At 33.9% G+C, this 15,341-nt stretch overlaps 2 protein-coding genes across 4 annotated transcripts in view; one reads left to right on the top strand and one right to left on the bottom strand.

Annotated features, from left to right (window-relative positions):
* cpsf6 (cleavage and polyadenylation specific factor 6) overlaps positions 1-906 on the top strand; it is a 61,412-nt gene extending 60,506 nt beyond the window's left edge. For all 3 annotated transcript variants that reach the window (XM_028807375.2, XM_028807392.2, XM_028807384.2), the window contains exon 10: positions 420-906. The gene's annotated coding sequence lies outside the window, so the exon portion shown is untranslated. The remainder of the gene's footprint in view (positions 1-419) is intronic.
* Positions 1-15,341, bottom strand: part of cpm (carboxypeptidase M) — a 379,572-nt gene that overhangs the window by 288,679 nt on the left and 75,552 nt on the right. The window lies entirely within an intron of this gene.

The following is a 15,341-nucleotide window of genomic DNA, read 5'->3' on the forward strand; positions in this document are numbered from 1 at the left end:
TTTCTCCAACTGAGGAGTTTTAAAATCCCCTTCTTTATAAACGCTAGAGTCCCCCAAACAGCTGCCTCTACACTACCTATAATCTTGGTCAAAATAGTTTTGTTCTTACAATTTAATAGCAAGTTAATTGATCAATATGTGTTTAGATTTTCTTACAACCTTTGGTTTCTTTTGGCACCTATGCTTTATTAAGCAGATTACTACATTAAACATTAATTTCTTCACTTACATTAACATATGGCCCTATCATGCATAAGTCTGTATCTGGCAAAGTGAGAATGTGATTCAGTTGAACAGTTTTATTTATATGTTATGCATGTAAAATATTTATGTATTTGTGTAGTTAAAAAAAAAAAAAAAAACATGTACAGTTTGGGATGAGAAAAAAAACCTACATCATTCATTTTGACACATTACAGCTGAAGGAAGAGGAATGTTTGACAAGTCAAGACGGGCCCGTCATGGAAAGACTGTCAGTGTCTCTTTCTACTCATGGATAAGAGTGAACTTCATAATCTTCAAGGATGTGTAAAACAGCAAGAGTAGAGTAAATCAAATCTACACATGGTAACCGATGGCTCTCTTTTTTTATTTTCCTTTTATTTTATTTGAACACAACCTGTGTGATAAAAAAAAAAAAAATCTCTTTACAGAAATAAAAATTTGCCTTTTTCTCTCCAAAACAAACATTTGACATGTTGTAAGCATTTTGAAATGTTCATAAAAATATTGTTTTTATAGTTTTCCTGTTAAAGGATATGTTTCATGTAATGTGTGTAAACGTCTCAGCTTTGATAATTAAATAGATCTAGTGTTGTAATAAACTCTTTACTGGGGCTGATAATTGTTCAAAACCTGCCATTTTTCCCAGTTCATTTATATTAAATGTATGTGCTGTAAATACTACTTTCACATTGACCTTTCTTTTAGTACAACACTCTTCTTACGAATGTGTCCTCTCGCGTGGTGACTACCACATGTATAATATGAACTGAGTAAACTGCTACAGTTATGGAGTTTAATAAGAATTTTCTATTATGCACAATTGTCTTAAGATAGCACTGTGTTCCAAAGCAGTAATATGAATTTTGTAATTTGTTTTCTATGAAGGTAAATCAGGTCTGAGCATTGTCGTATCCACTTGAAGCTCAAAAATCTAGGTTATTAGTGTAACTGTTAATAGTTCTTAATGTAAGATGCCCTGATGTAGACCTCTAAATTACGTGTGTCTGCAATGCATATGTCAAATGCATTTTTAAAATGAGAGTAGTGCTGTAATTTTAACCTAGTGAATTGTAGGCCGATGTCCTCATCTCTGCAAGTTCTACGTTTTTTTTCACTTATTACAGTACTGCTTTAAATTTTTCCAAACATATATTCATTTAATGTTAATAGTTGTTTTATATAGCAAAAATGTTTTGTTTTATTTAAAAGCAAATACAGTGGAGCTGTAATATAATGTACTATCTTGGGACCAGAATTGAAGGCATATTGTTTAGCAGTTCAGTATACTTCTAATGTATAAAGCATAAACTATGGGTATATTGTATGGAAAAAAATTAGTTTTATCACCTGTCAGATGGGTCACTTTCACTCATACGGATCTAGAAAAACTTTGACAGAGCTGTTTTATAATAGTAGGACAAGGGGTTAGAATTAGAACACTGGAAATGGTGCTAAAGCCAAAGACTTTAATGCTTTTAGATCTTAATGATTGATTTTTTTATGGAATGTGCAAAAATATATTTTCATTGTATTCTGGAGTCCTTAACATTAAAAAAAAATTACATTCATTTTTATACAGTACGGTGGTCTTGAATTGGTTTTCCATGCAGAATTGTAGTTATTTAAGAGTGCCTTGTCTGCTTTTCACTAAATTCTTGTTTTTCTGTATTTTCTGATTACGTTTTACAAAGTTTGTTTTACAATAGTCTATAGAAAGCCTTTGATCATTACATTTTAAATAATTGACACTTTAAAGTTGGTTGCTCATTGTATTGACTCATTTTGTAATCATTTGAAAGTCTCTGGCAGCTCTTGTCTCAAAAAGGCCACCGATACCATGAGTAGTCAAAAATATAAATTTGCTCAAATTTCATAAACCTGCGACATTTTCTTAAACTTCATATTATAAAACATCTAAAATAATAGCAAGACTTCCACATCCTAACTCAAATTAAATGTATTTGTTTTTGTTATAAAGTTGCATCTTTACAGTTTGCACCTCCTTCCCACATTTATTTTCCCTTGTGTTCAGTTTTGCTGAATATCAAATAGGTATCAAAATCTAGTCCAAGTTTAAAATTGACTCATATTTAGTCTTTCCAGTTATGTTTGTTTAGGTTGAAGGTGTGCGGTTAGGCTCATATTGTAAAGTTCCTTAAGTAGAGAACCACTTAAACTTAAATGTAGCATTTATTTAAACTGCATGTTAAGAAAACAACTGAATAGGTGACAGTCTTTTTAAAAATGCTACTGGCTTCAGGTTTTTTTTTAATTACTTGGTTTACACCCATAGCAAATGAGTATCATTGTGTAATCATCTCCATTAATTATACTACAATCATTAGAAAAAAGTAAATGTAAAAGTAAAAGTAAATTAATTCCAGGAAAACATGGAAAGATTATTACAAACACCCATTTGTTTTCTTTACTGCACATATTTAGCCTGTGTGCATGAGAATAATGTAGCAAATTGTAAATCTGTAAAAAAGAACAAAATGGGTTAAAAAAAAAAAACAAAAAAAAAAACGTTGCCACTTACGCCTTGTGTATCAAAAATATTCATCACATGAATTAAGGAAAGTTGTTTTGATAGAGACAAACTGTGATGAAGTAATACTGTATAATTTTGCCATTGTAAGTCATTGTAACAGGTAAAATAAGCAGAATTTTAGTAATGCTCATCTTTACTGAAGAGTCAGAGTCCCATAGTAGATGACATAATTTCATATTGATTGAAAGAAGTGTTCTTAGCTATAGTAAGTTCCTTGGTCCTCATTTCTTTCATTTAATGTAGATTATCTGGGGAAAGCCAATATCCCAAGTATGTTATATTTGCACTCCACTGTATTTATTACTTTGTCAAAGATTTATTTTGCAAAATATGTAACATTTACATTGTTCAGCTCTGAAACAGTTTTGTTTTAGGGTTTTTACTCTGACTGTGAATTGTTGATATGCTAATGATCATGTTGGTGTAACATCAAAACTGAGTTTTCATGGAACATTGCATATTCTATAAATGTATGCAATGTATAACAGTGATTACAAGCTTCTCCATGTTTTTTGTTAAATGTTGTAGCCACCCCTACGAGGTAATATTAGCATAGCAGCAATCTAAGTAAATTAACTTACTTGCAGTGGTTTTTCCCCTTTAATAAGTAGTCTGCATTTATGCCAGCATATATATGCCAAATCAGATTTCATAAAGAAAACAGGAGTCTGTAATGTATAACATGGTAATTATGTTGGAATTTGAAAAAGGCAACAATGGTCTTTTAAGCCAATAGAACATTTATTTTGTTGTTTACTTGAACTGTAGAAGTTTTTCAGAGTTATGTTCTGCATTTAACACAATGTAGCTAAACATGAAATAATTTATGGCAAATGCCTATTTAAAAATATTTCTTACACTTCTGTTTTTGAGTGTTTTGCAACAAGAGCATTTTTATGTCTGCATATTTTGTGTAGAACCTAAAAAAGACTTTAATCTGTATTTTTTGCAGATATTTTTTTCCAAAACAGTACCTCATAGTGTAAATATTGAATTTGTTATTATCAGTTTATTAAAACTGACAGTTAAAAAAAAAAAAAAAAAAAAATGCTGCAATTAAAATTCAAACAACTCGTTTATCACCTTTCATAATCAACATCCTAATCCAGTTTACATATATTATAGTGTATCCATGTTCTTTACAGTATGTTTCACCTTAGGCAGCTTAAGTGATTTCTCAAGGCTTACATGGTAAATCTGAGGTGAGAGCAGTTTTCAGCCTTAAATCTTTCCACTATTGTCTGAATTCCAAAAACCCTAGCACTTTTGGTTAGGTTTTGAAAACTCCATACCACAAGATATTTTGCTCATAGTGTTGCAATGAAATTAACAGGTAAGTTCTGGTGTGTACTTATCTGACAGCTGGTTTCTTTTTAATCATTTTTGTATTTCAGAATGTAAATAGTTTTGAAAAGTGTGTTATTTTTATTTGAAACTTGAAGCTAATCATAATCTAAGCCACATAAATGTGTTCATGTTTAAAGGACCATCAGTTGGTTGAGCTTTGTCAAACATTGCCATGGTCCTTTTAAAGTAGATTATTTTAAGGATCTCATAAATGTGAATATGACTTGATGTACTTTATTAAAGAGTCATCTGATTGGTTTAATATTACCCAAAATGTTTTGTATTTTTAGCTTGTATTTAAATAGGTATTATGATTCCCTTTTGATATGTTTTGTATTCTCTACATTCTAAAATGCTTGTTTCCTGTTTTATTTGTTTTTACATCGTCTTAGTAGGTAGATTGAAGAAAATAGTGGTGTGTTTTGGTGGTGGTACACCAGTTTTCTGCCATCCAAACATATCCTATTTAATTGTTTGGTCATTTTTTTTTCATTCTGGTGGAAGTGTGGTTCTGTGGAATTTTCCCTCCCTTACCCTCTCGGTGTGCTGCTAAAATAGCTTCCTATTTCATGAAATAATGTATGGGACAAAATGGTTTCAAGAATTTCAAGGATATTTAATAATCATAATCTCAAGTACTCAAAGCTAATCTCCTCTTACTTCTCTGTCAGTTTAACCATTGTACACTGTTTGCTAAAGAACCTACTAGCATATGGTAATTAAGTCAATATTCAGACTGGATATCCCATTTAGTAGAGCAAGTAAATGTTTGAAAACTTTATTTGTATTTTTCTAACTAGAGCTTTTTTAATTGATTTCCATATAAATGTTTTAAAGTTTATTTTTTAAAAATACAGAAAAAATAGAATTCGTGCAGTTTCCTTATTTCTGTTTACTATGGGCTTCTTTAAAGTTTTATATAATTATATACTGTGTGTGTGTGTGTATACTGTATATTTTTTATATTTATATATATATATATATATATATATATATATATATATATATATATATATATATATATATATATATATATATATATATATATATATATATATAATCTTATAAAAAAAAAAATAATCCTGGAGAGAAACAGTAGGGCTACGAGACATGATCTTCACGTTAAGATCACGGAAGACAGTTAAAAGACCCGCGAGGACCTTCAACATGAGACAATATGCCAAGAGATTGACCCAGGACCGTCTCGCAATGACTTAGAACAGGGGTCCTCAATCACAGTCCTGGAGGACCGCAGTGGCTGCAGGTTTTTGTTCTAACCCATTTGTTAAATTATTGGCAAGGATTGCTTTCTAATTAAATTTCATGGCTTCTTAGTGCTTTAACTATGTCAGGTCATTCTCATATCCTAGATTTTCTTCCCCTTTCTAAGGATATCATCCAAATGATTCGAAGGCTAAACTGGATTAGTAATTCTCAGTCCTTTGCTTTTTTTTCTCTTCCCTTTCAAGTATTTAATTAAACCTAATAGTGCATGATAGATACACACAGGAGTAAATGGTAACAAGTTAAATGGAGAAATGCTGGTCTCTTTTGACATTTGACAATTAAAAACCAAGAATGCAGCTGTTTAAGATTAAAATAAGCAATAAGAGCTTAAAATCTTAACGAGTGAGACAAATAAAGTGAAGCAGAAGTGTCACTTGCTTAATAAGAAGCCCTTATTGCTCAATTGGGTTGGAACAAAAACCTGCAGCCACTGTGGCCCTCCAGGACTGTGATTGAGGACCCCTAACGTAGAACATGAGATTCTTGCAAGACACGCCCTACTTACAATCAGTATCAAGACAACGGAGCAGCAAAACATTCAGTCTTATGAAGGATTTGAGCACACACAGAGCCAGGGTCTCAGCGCATATAAAGTGTATAACAATACGTTATAAAAGAAACGTCGACAACTAAGCGAAGAAGAAAGCAGCACGGAGAAAAGAGACTCAAAAGTGTTGGAGAGAAAACAGAGCAACAAAGAAAAAATAATCTAGGTGCAAATTCAGAAAATAAGGAAAGTAATTATCAGCCCGTAACAAGTGGAATCTGAAACAAACCACGTCCAATCGGGCTTAGAATTAAGACAAAGTAGATCTTTATAAACATGTTCACAAACGTTGGTGCTATACACATGTAGAGCAGATTATGTAAGCAGTGGAATTCGAAAGGCTCAAAATAAAAATAAAAAAAAATTGCAATACAAATGTGGAGAAAGTTAAAGATATGAAAGTAGGAAAATTAGAAAGTATACAAAAAAAGTAAAGATCGCAGTAGCATAAACAAAACGGAAATTATTACTCGAAAAAGGGAAAATAATCACCACGGACCAGGTGTCATTGGGGGGGGGGGGGGGGGGGGGGGGGAAGCAGGACAAAGTGAGGTCAGAAATAAAAGAGTAGAAAACAAAGTAAAATGTTATAAAGAGGTTACAAAACAAAAGGGCCAAACACATGCAGAGCTGGTTAGAGATAGTGAAAACTAGAATTCAAAAGACAAAAAAAAAAATGTAGGCGCAAAAGACATGCAGAGCAAGATACAGAATATGAAAGCAGAAAAAACCGACAGTGCCAAAAAAAGTAAACATTGCATTAGCACAAAAAAAAGAGAAATTATTACTCGGAGAAATAACTAAAAGGCGAATAGAGATAGAATATATGGACACAGGTGGTATGTCAGAAGTATTTAAATATTGTAAGGCTTTGAAGTTTAAGTCAGAGAATTCAAAACGTGTTTTACCTCACATGCATTTATTGGTTACTTTGCAAAAAAAATGATTAGCTGCTGATGATGTAGATCGCTTTGTCTGTGCTGAAATTCCAAACAGAGAAACCTATCCTGAATTATGGTACAAAGTCATTAAACATGTCTCACTGACCTCATTTAAAAGATTCAGCATATTGGGACTCAAAAGATTCCAAATATTGTTTTTACATAAATTCTGAAATATATATAATATAGTGTGTGTAAATGTTTGTGTCTTAATTATACTTTCTTTTTAAAATTTGGAATAAAAATATAAATTTACCTTTTGTATACCTTCAAATAATTACCTAAATATTTCCTTATTATACTCTTAGGAACTTAACACTATGAAACAAATTTAGAGTGATCGTACAAATGCTAAACACTGACTGCTACATGACATAACCTTTTGTTCAAGCATGGCCCAGTATAGAATTTGTAGAAATTATGCATTTTCCACCATCGCTTGTTATTAAATTTATGTTTAATACAATTTCCTTCTATGTCTCTAAAGACATTCATACTCGGTAAGAAAAAGGTTGGCTCTGCACAGTGTACGTGTATAGTAATCCGAGTTTGGTGGTATATGTCTTAGATGGATAGCCAGGTTTAACTATTTCCAGACTTATCATACCTTCTAATATTCTTTCTAAATTAAAGAGTCAGAAATAGAAGATATGTCTCTCTAAGGCATGAAAAAGTGTTTATACTGTATCAGATTTTGAAAAGCATCATTAAATGCACTATGATACATGGTTGAAGGTCTAGGAGATGTGTACATATTTTAATGCACCATGGATGCCATCATTAGCTAGTGCTGGTCTTTCAGAAGATACCACATGGTTTTCTCAATGGTTTCTCACATATGACATGATAGAATTTTTTTTTTTTATCAGTCTTTAATTTGAGTATCTAATGGTCACATGTTTTATTAAGCAACATTTTTGCTTATATAAAAATGATGAACTAAAAGTTTTGTCTGAGTGTAATTTTTAAAAGCGATGTTATTTTTAGTTTACTGGATGATTTGCTTTATACAGCAGCTTAGGGCTGCCCCATCCATTTTACGTTTTACAATCTGCAGTTCTCCTAATCATTGCAAATTTGAAAAGCTGGATGATGTTCAGTAAATATCAACATTTAATGATCCATATCTCCATCTGTGTTGCATAAGGCAATGTGCAGGTAAGTTTGTTGTTGAATTTTTTAGCTGCTGCAGAGCTGTTCATCTGATTTTTAACTTGGTCTTCACTAGCATATAAAAGAATTTTTGGCATTTTATATACCTTTTAAAAGTCAACAGGAGAATGTGTTGTCATTAAGCATGAGTTACTGAAAAAGACTAATCCTGTCTTCCACTTTAGAATATATATATATATATATATATGTATATATATATATATATAATATAAGCCTGGCAGAATTATTTGCTTAGGATCACTCACAGATCTGATGTTCTGGGTATGTTCAGTGTAAAGGTTGTTTTCCTTATGCCTGCTTGCAATTTTTTTCTGGGTTCGCCTCCCACTGCCCACAGATATGTATTAGGTTAGCAATTCTAATTTGCCCTCTGTGTTTATGGATCAGCAACGTGATGGAGTGTTGCCTTCTCAAAGCATGGTTCTCACCTTCTGCTTACTGCAGCCAGGATAGTCTGCATCCTTCTGTAACCCTGAATTGAATTAAGTGGGCATAAGAATGTTGTGAGGTTTAAAAGTAAATTTTTTTCCATTCTGTTTGCATACACCACCACTACTTCTGAACCAGTCTTAACTGTATGTGCTAAGGAATAATCACTCATGTTTGCCAGTTGGTAGCTATCCACTGTCTTTATTTATAAAGTCCCATTGTGCAGGTTGCATCTATATTTTTTACCCTTGTACACAACATTTACATTAAAAGGGAGACTTGAGATACCCAGCTTACTGAAAATAGTTTGTAATTTATGTGTACTTTAAACTCTTGGATTTTGGACAAAGGTATTTTGCTGATGTTCAAGTTGTTTGAGGCACATAAGTCAGTCTTGATTTATCATTAATTATATTGTATATTCACAATAAGGTCACTTATACGTAAATGTGACATGCGTGTTGGTTTTGTAAACGTTTTCCCTAAATATGCCATTTGTTCACAATGCATTTATTTTTTTAAATAATAAAAATGTTAAACTCATTCTTGTCTGATTATTATTAAAATTAACTTCTTATTTTGGCTACCCATGTTCACAGTTGTGCATGTTGGTGGTTAACACTCAAATACGAGGTTCAGTATATGAGCTTAATTAAATTTTTAAATACTTGGGCTGAACACTAAAATTGTAACTCGCTTAATGACGTAAAGGAATACCCCATCCAGTTTGTTTTGTTACTTACCCCATCTAGCTTGTAGTGATGGCAGACAAATTACTAATGTTCTCATGCAAAACCAAGATGATAAAGTTACAGATGGAATAAGCATCTAGAGAGTATGGTGCTAGTCAACATCAGACAATACCAAAAATACTGAATTTATTCCCTCTTGTGCATTCCACACCTTGTTCAGGTCATTTGGTCAGATGCTTTTGAATTGTGGCTCACAGGTTTGAATAGAAGTGTAACAGTAGGCAGATCTATCTTGGGATTATTTAACGGCAGTTTGTGAACCTGCACAGGTGAATTGACCTTCTACTGAAAGCACCACTGACATGCACAAATACAAGGTATACTCTTTTGATAATGTTTGTCTTTCTACAACTAAAAGGATGACATACCTGCACTAACATTTCTCAAAACTCGAGGAATCCATTTGCCTACCATCTTCAGAAGCCTAAACTATTTGTAGTAGTGCAGGAAAATTGAATATAATAACATTAGGTACAAAGCAAATTGTGAATATATATATATCTGTTTTTTTTTTTCTCCTGATCTTCTGGCTTATCCACCTGACCTACATGCCGCTGCAATTAAAAGTTGTAAGCCAGCCACCTAGTGTTTTTTACTATTTTTTTTTTGTGTGTGTGTGTCAGGTTTTACCACCTTTGCAGAGTCATCAGTGATGATATATCCCCTTCTTAGTTTTGAATTGCCCAAGGAAACATGTATTTATGACCAGCTTGTAAATGCTTTCATGAGAAATGTGGTATCGGGGCTTGTTAAAACAGATTGTTCCTCATCTAGTCATGTTTCCTAGCATCTGCTATCCGATTGGTATTGGCTAGCTTTCTTCACAGTTCCTCAGTGCTTATTCTTTGATTCTTGTCACCTTAAGGGATTAGATGACGGCTGTTTCCTGGTTTCTCCAAAATTTGCTGTGGGCTTTTCTCTCTGGCACTCATAAAAAGTTGCTGAGCACACTGTCCAATTGCCTGTCTTTCAATTTTATTTACAGGTTGTGGTTGTACTGTACTTAGTTTTTGGGATTTCACACACACTGGTACCTTTCTGGTAGCATAAAATAGAGCTGGTGATCAATTAGCTTTTGTCTTCAGCAAGATGGATGTGTTGCTATTATGTATGGCCTCTGTTGATTGTGTCTGTAGCTGAACTCAATGTAGCAGCTATGTGTAACTCAGTTATAGGCTGTCTTTTGTTCTTGCAGTCTTGAATTAAGTTCTCCTTTGTAGTAGAAGGGTCTTCTATCCTTTTTTACAACCACACCCCAATTGGAATCTGGCTATAGAGGAGAAGTTAAAGCTCATTAAGAGTGAGCAGTGAACTCATGTTTACGCCAGATTATAAAGTATAGAGTGCACTTAGACTTGTTAAGTGCACATAAGCTACGGTTGACAATTGGTGCAAAATGTTTTCCACTGGTTTCATTCAAGTGCAGGTTTATCAGATGGAGAACTAGAAAGTGCATTATATGAAATTTGCCTTCTAACTGAACTGACTTTTGCTATTAAGTGTCAATGACTTGCCACTGCATGTCTTGTATGCCAGGTTATTAAAAGAGAGAAATACCACATTTGTGTAAAGGTTCAGAGTCCTCTTACTGCAGTATTTTATTCCACTCCTGGACTAGGACTTTTTCAATAGGTCTAACATTAATTTCTTGGTGCAGTGGAGGATAATGCAATTAAAAATTTGTATTTTTCCAAACTTGTGTGCCATTTTTATATATTCTAACATAAAATGTAAAAATATGGTACTTGTCAAAGGATAGATTTCAGTCTGCGCCACTGGTGGATTTTAACAAGGCATGCTTCCAGTTAAGTGGATCTGCCCAGATAATTACATAAAATAAGTGACATAATAGTATTTACATAAAGCTGTTTTTCATTTTTTTCATTACTGCTTCCTAATGAAATAAGTAAGAAAAATGGTTTTAAATTAGATTTTGAAAAATATTATTGAATGTTGTGTAGATTTAAAACGAGACTTGTTTACTTACTTGTAAAATAAAATGAACTTGCACACCACTACTGCAATGGGAAATGTCAGTAAAGCAGCATTTGTGTGTTTTCTTTTTCAAAAACCTTTTACTAATACATAATTTAGAAGTGAAAACTTTAACTTGTTCTTTTTTTATTGCTAGAATGTGTAAAGTACAACTAAGGGCGGAGTGGTGGCTGTGAGGGTAAGGATCTGTGCTGGTATCCAGAAGTTTGCCGGTTCGAATCCCCATCACTGCCAAAAGAGATCCTACTCTGCTGGGCCCTTGAGCAAGACCCTTAACCTGTTAATTGCTCCAGGGGCTCTGTGCAATGGTTGACCCTTTGTTCGGACCCCAAGGGGTATGCAAAAAAACTAACAAATTCCTAATATAAGAAATTGTATAAGGCGAAATAAAGAACAAAAAATTAAAACAGTGAGTGCAAATGTGATTGAGCGTTGGTCCCTGGTGAATTCCTGTGCTGTTGACCTGGCTTTTGAGAGCAAACACTAGAAAAGCATTTTTTAGAAAATAGGAGTTTCCATCTTTTGAATCCTCTGACCCTGCACTTCGGAGTGTTTTTCCCTGTGTTAAATACGATGTCTCATTACAGCATTTAGGCATACATTGCAATCAACGTTACCTGCTTTATATACTTAATTTTTTCCTAACCCCATTAAAGATATATCTATCTATCTAAAGAATGGCATACTGTATAACAAGTGCAGTGTTAGCGTAATCATATTTAAATACATATATTTTGTAAGAGATTTTACTCCTGTCCCTTTAATTCTGGACCATTAGAAAAACAGGAATTCATTCTGGTCTTCAGAATACTTGAAGTAGGTAATCTGCCAGTTAATATTAATGGGTTTTAATCTTTACAAACAGTATGTAGCTTTAAGACTATGGGGTAGTGGTACTCGGTTACAATTCTGGAAGTCTGCAGTGGATGTAGATTTTCAGAAGTCGGGGCTAGCAGATAATGATGCATTTTTGTGTTTAATTATATGGTTTGTTAGTGCCTTCATTCTTCAAGGCATTGTAGATTTTTCATTTTCTGAGGACATTATATGTTTTGTGGTCTGGAACAGATTTGTACCTCTTGGTCCTTTCCTTTTGTCTCATTTCGAAAACATTTTATTAACACACTTCATGATGAAAGTACACCGGTTTAAGTGGAACCAAGTTATCTGGAGAGCTGGTGATTCTTTTTCATTTGCACTTTATTATTGACTGATGCCTGGTTAAGAGAACAGGCAACAATTAAAACTGATCTGCAGCTGTTTAAAATAAGCAAAAAAAAAGAAAAGGTTCTGAATTATAACGTATGTTAACTAAACTAGGCCCAAAAACATTACTTTATTAGTAAATAAACAGGTTCTATTCAACAATTTTGTTTAAGCTAAAACCTGCAGCCACAGTGGACCTCCAGGACCAGAGTTGAATCCCCCTACCATAGGGTTTACATGATTGAAGATCTGAAATGTTTCCTCGACACTTTTTAGAATTTTTTTTAAGAAGCCCCAACAGACTTTCATGTTTGAGGAGGGAAAGTCATTGTTGACAGTTGCATGCTGAGGTGTGCACTGAATTAACTTTTGCATTTGGATAATGAAATTGCAGTGACGGACAGCAGGGTCTTGCACGAGGTAGGTGAAATAGCCAAGTTCACCAGCAGCTCTTCCATCTGTAAGATGAGTATGATATTTTTCAAGACAAAATTATTTCTTTGTAATCATTGTATTGATAGTGAACAAATTTGTTGGTACCCTTACAGCTCATTGAGAAAGTGTTCTATGCCTCATGAAAAATGATTAAAATTAAAAACAATTGTCCCATGTATACCTGCATGCCCTGTTTTACTTGAGATACAAAAAGGTAAGTGTGAAAAAAGATAAAAGTATTGCTTATTCTACAGAGATATTCAAAAATGTCCTGAACACATTTGTTGGTACCCCTAGAAAATATCACAAGTAATTGGATTGGAATTATTTGTCACACTAGCTGTTTTCTTCAACTTCTAAGTCATTTAGTCTACAGGTAAAATTCCTTTACAACAGAATTTTCATTACAACAAAGTATTTTTATGGTCCCAACGGTTTCCCCATATTACACATTTCTGTAGAAATCTTGTTGCTACGAAATAGATTCAGCAGATACTGTAATTACAACGAAGTGCCCAAAAGAGTTCAGAAACCTTAACACTATGAAGAAAAAGAAAAGGATGATTCGGGTTCTGATTGATAACTGTGCTGCACACAACATGATTCTGCATTTAGATAATGTTCGCGTTGAATTTCTCCCACCCAATTGCACAGCAGTGCTTCAGCCATTGGAGTTGGGCATCATTCGCACCCTGAAAGTGTATTATTGCAAGGAAATTATGAGAAAAATGCATAACTTGTAGACAGGAGAAGATTAAAATTAACAAGAAAGAAGCTATTGAAATGATTGCAAATGCCTGGATGCAAGTTAAAGCACTATAGTGACAAATACAGAATCTCATTACAACAAAATATTTTTTATGTCCCTGGCAGTTTGTTGTAACGGAATTTTACCTGTAGTTAAATGGAGAAAACTAGTTACTCTGCTGTTTGGTATTGTGTGTCGCACACAGAACATGGAGCAGAGGAAGTACTGTCAGAGGAGTTCAGAAAGAAAATTATAGACTAGCATGTTAAAGGCTACAAGACCATCTCCAGGCAGTTTGAAGTTCCTGTGACAACAGTTGCACTTATAAAGATGTTTATGGTCTATGGAACTGTAGCTAACCACTCTGGACATGGCTTCAAGAGGAAAATCAAACCTGAATGAGCAGAAGGATAGTGGGGATAATGCACAAAGAGGAACTTCCAAAGAGATGCAAGCTGAACTCCAAGGTCAGTATCTGATCACACCTTCCATTGCTTTTTAAATGACAGAGGGCCAAATGGAAGACATAAAAATCCCAAACTGGAATTTTGGGAGAATGTTCTTTGGATAGATGAGACACGACCTTTTTCACAAATCACATCAGCTGTATGACCACAGACAAACAAATGAAGCTTTCAAAGAAGAACACCATATTTATTGTGAAACTTGGAAGGGGCTCGGTTATGTTTTGGGGCTGTTTTGTCTGACGTGGGGTGCTTTGAGTCTATGCAGGGAACAGTGAAATCTCAAGGCGAGACATTCTGGAGTGAAATGTGCTGCCTAGTGTTAGGAAGCTCTGTCTCAGTCGCTGGTGATGGATCCTCCAAACAGGATAATTAACACAAAGCTAAAAGCACCCAAGAATGGCAAAAAATGAAATGTTGGACTATTCTGAAGTGACCTTCTATGAGTCCTGATTTGAACCTATCAAACATCTATGGAAAGATTTGAAACATGGAGTCTGGCGATGGTACCGTTAAGACCTGACACAGTTGTAGCAGTTTGCTCAGGTAGAGTGGACAGGTGCAGAAGTGTTATGGAGAGCTACAGGGAGCGATGATTTGCAGTGATTACCTCTAAAGGCTGAGCACCAAAATATTAGGTTAAGGATCTCATTATCTTTGTCTATGCCATTTTATTTGTGTTATTGTTCGAAATATGTTGAATCAAATCTCTAATCCAAAGTCTTATTTTTGTTATATATGGGGCAAACAATGATGGGTGCCAATTGCTTTTGTCAGTTTTGTTATTTCAGAGACAGTTTCTTTTTTGTGGTAAGGTACCAACAAATTTGTCTACATCTGTATTAATTTAAAAAAGTACCTAGCCTGTTAGCACTTTATAATGGAGGTCAAGGAAATGGGGGTCCAACGTGAAAATAAGCGCATTAAAACTTAGCAGAATACAGTGTTACCTCTGGTCACGACCGTAGTTCGTTCCAAAACTCTGGACGCAACCCGAATGTAATTTCCCCATAAGATGGTATGTAAATACAATTAATCCGTTCCAGATCGTACTATGTAAATATATATGTATTTTAAGCACAAAAATAATTATACCATAGAATGCACAGTGTAATAGTAAACTAATGTAAAAACATTGAATAACACAGAAAACCTTGAACAACAGAGAAAACTAACATTGTAAGAGTTTGCGCTAGACCCTTACAAACCGCTCGCTATAAACACTTCTTATGAGTTCTAAG

The sequence above is a fragment of the Erpetoichthys calabaricus genome, chromosome 1 (assembly GCF_900747795.2).
Source record: "Erpetoichthys calabaricus chromosome 1, fErpCal1.3, whole genome shotgun sequence".
Lineage (NCBI taxonomy): Eukaryota > Metazoa > Chordata > Cladistia > Polypteriformes > Polypteridae > Erpetoichthys > Erpetoichthys calabaricus.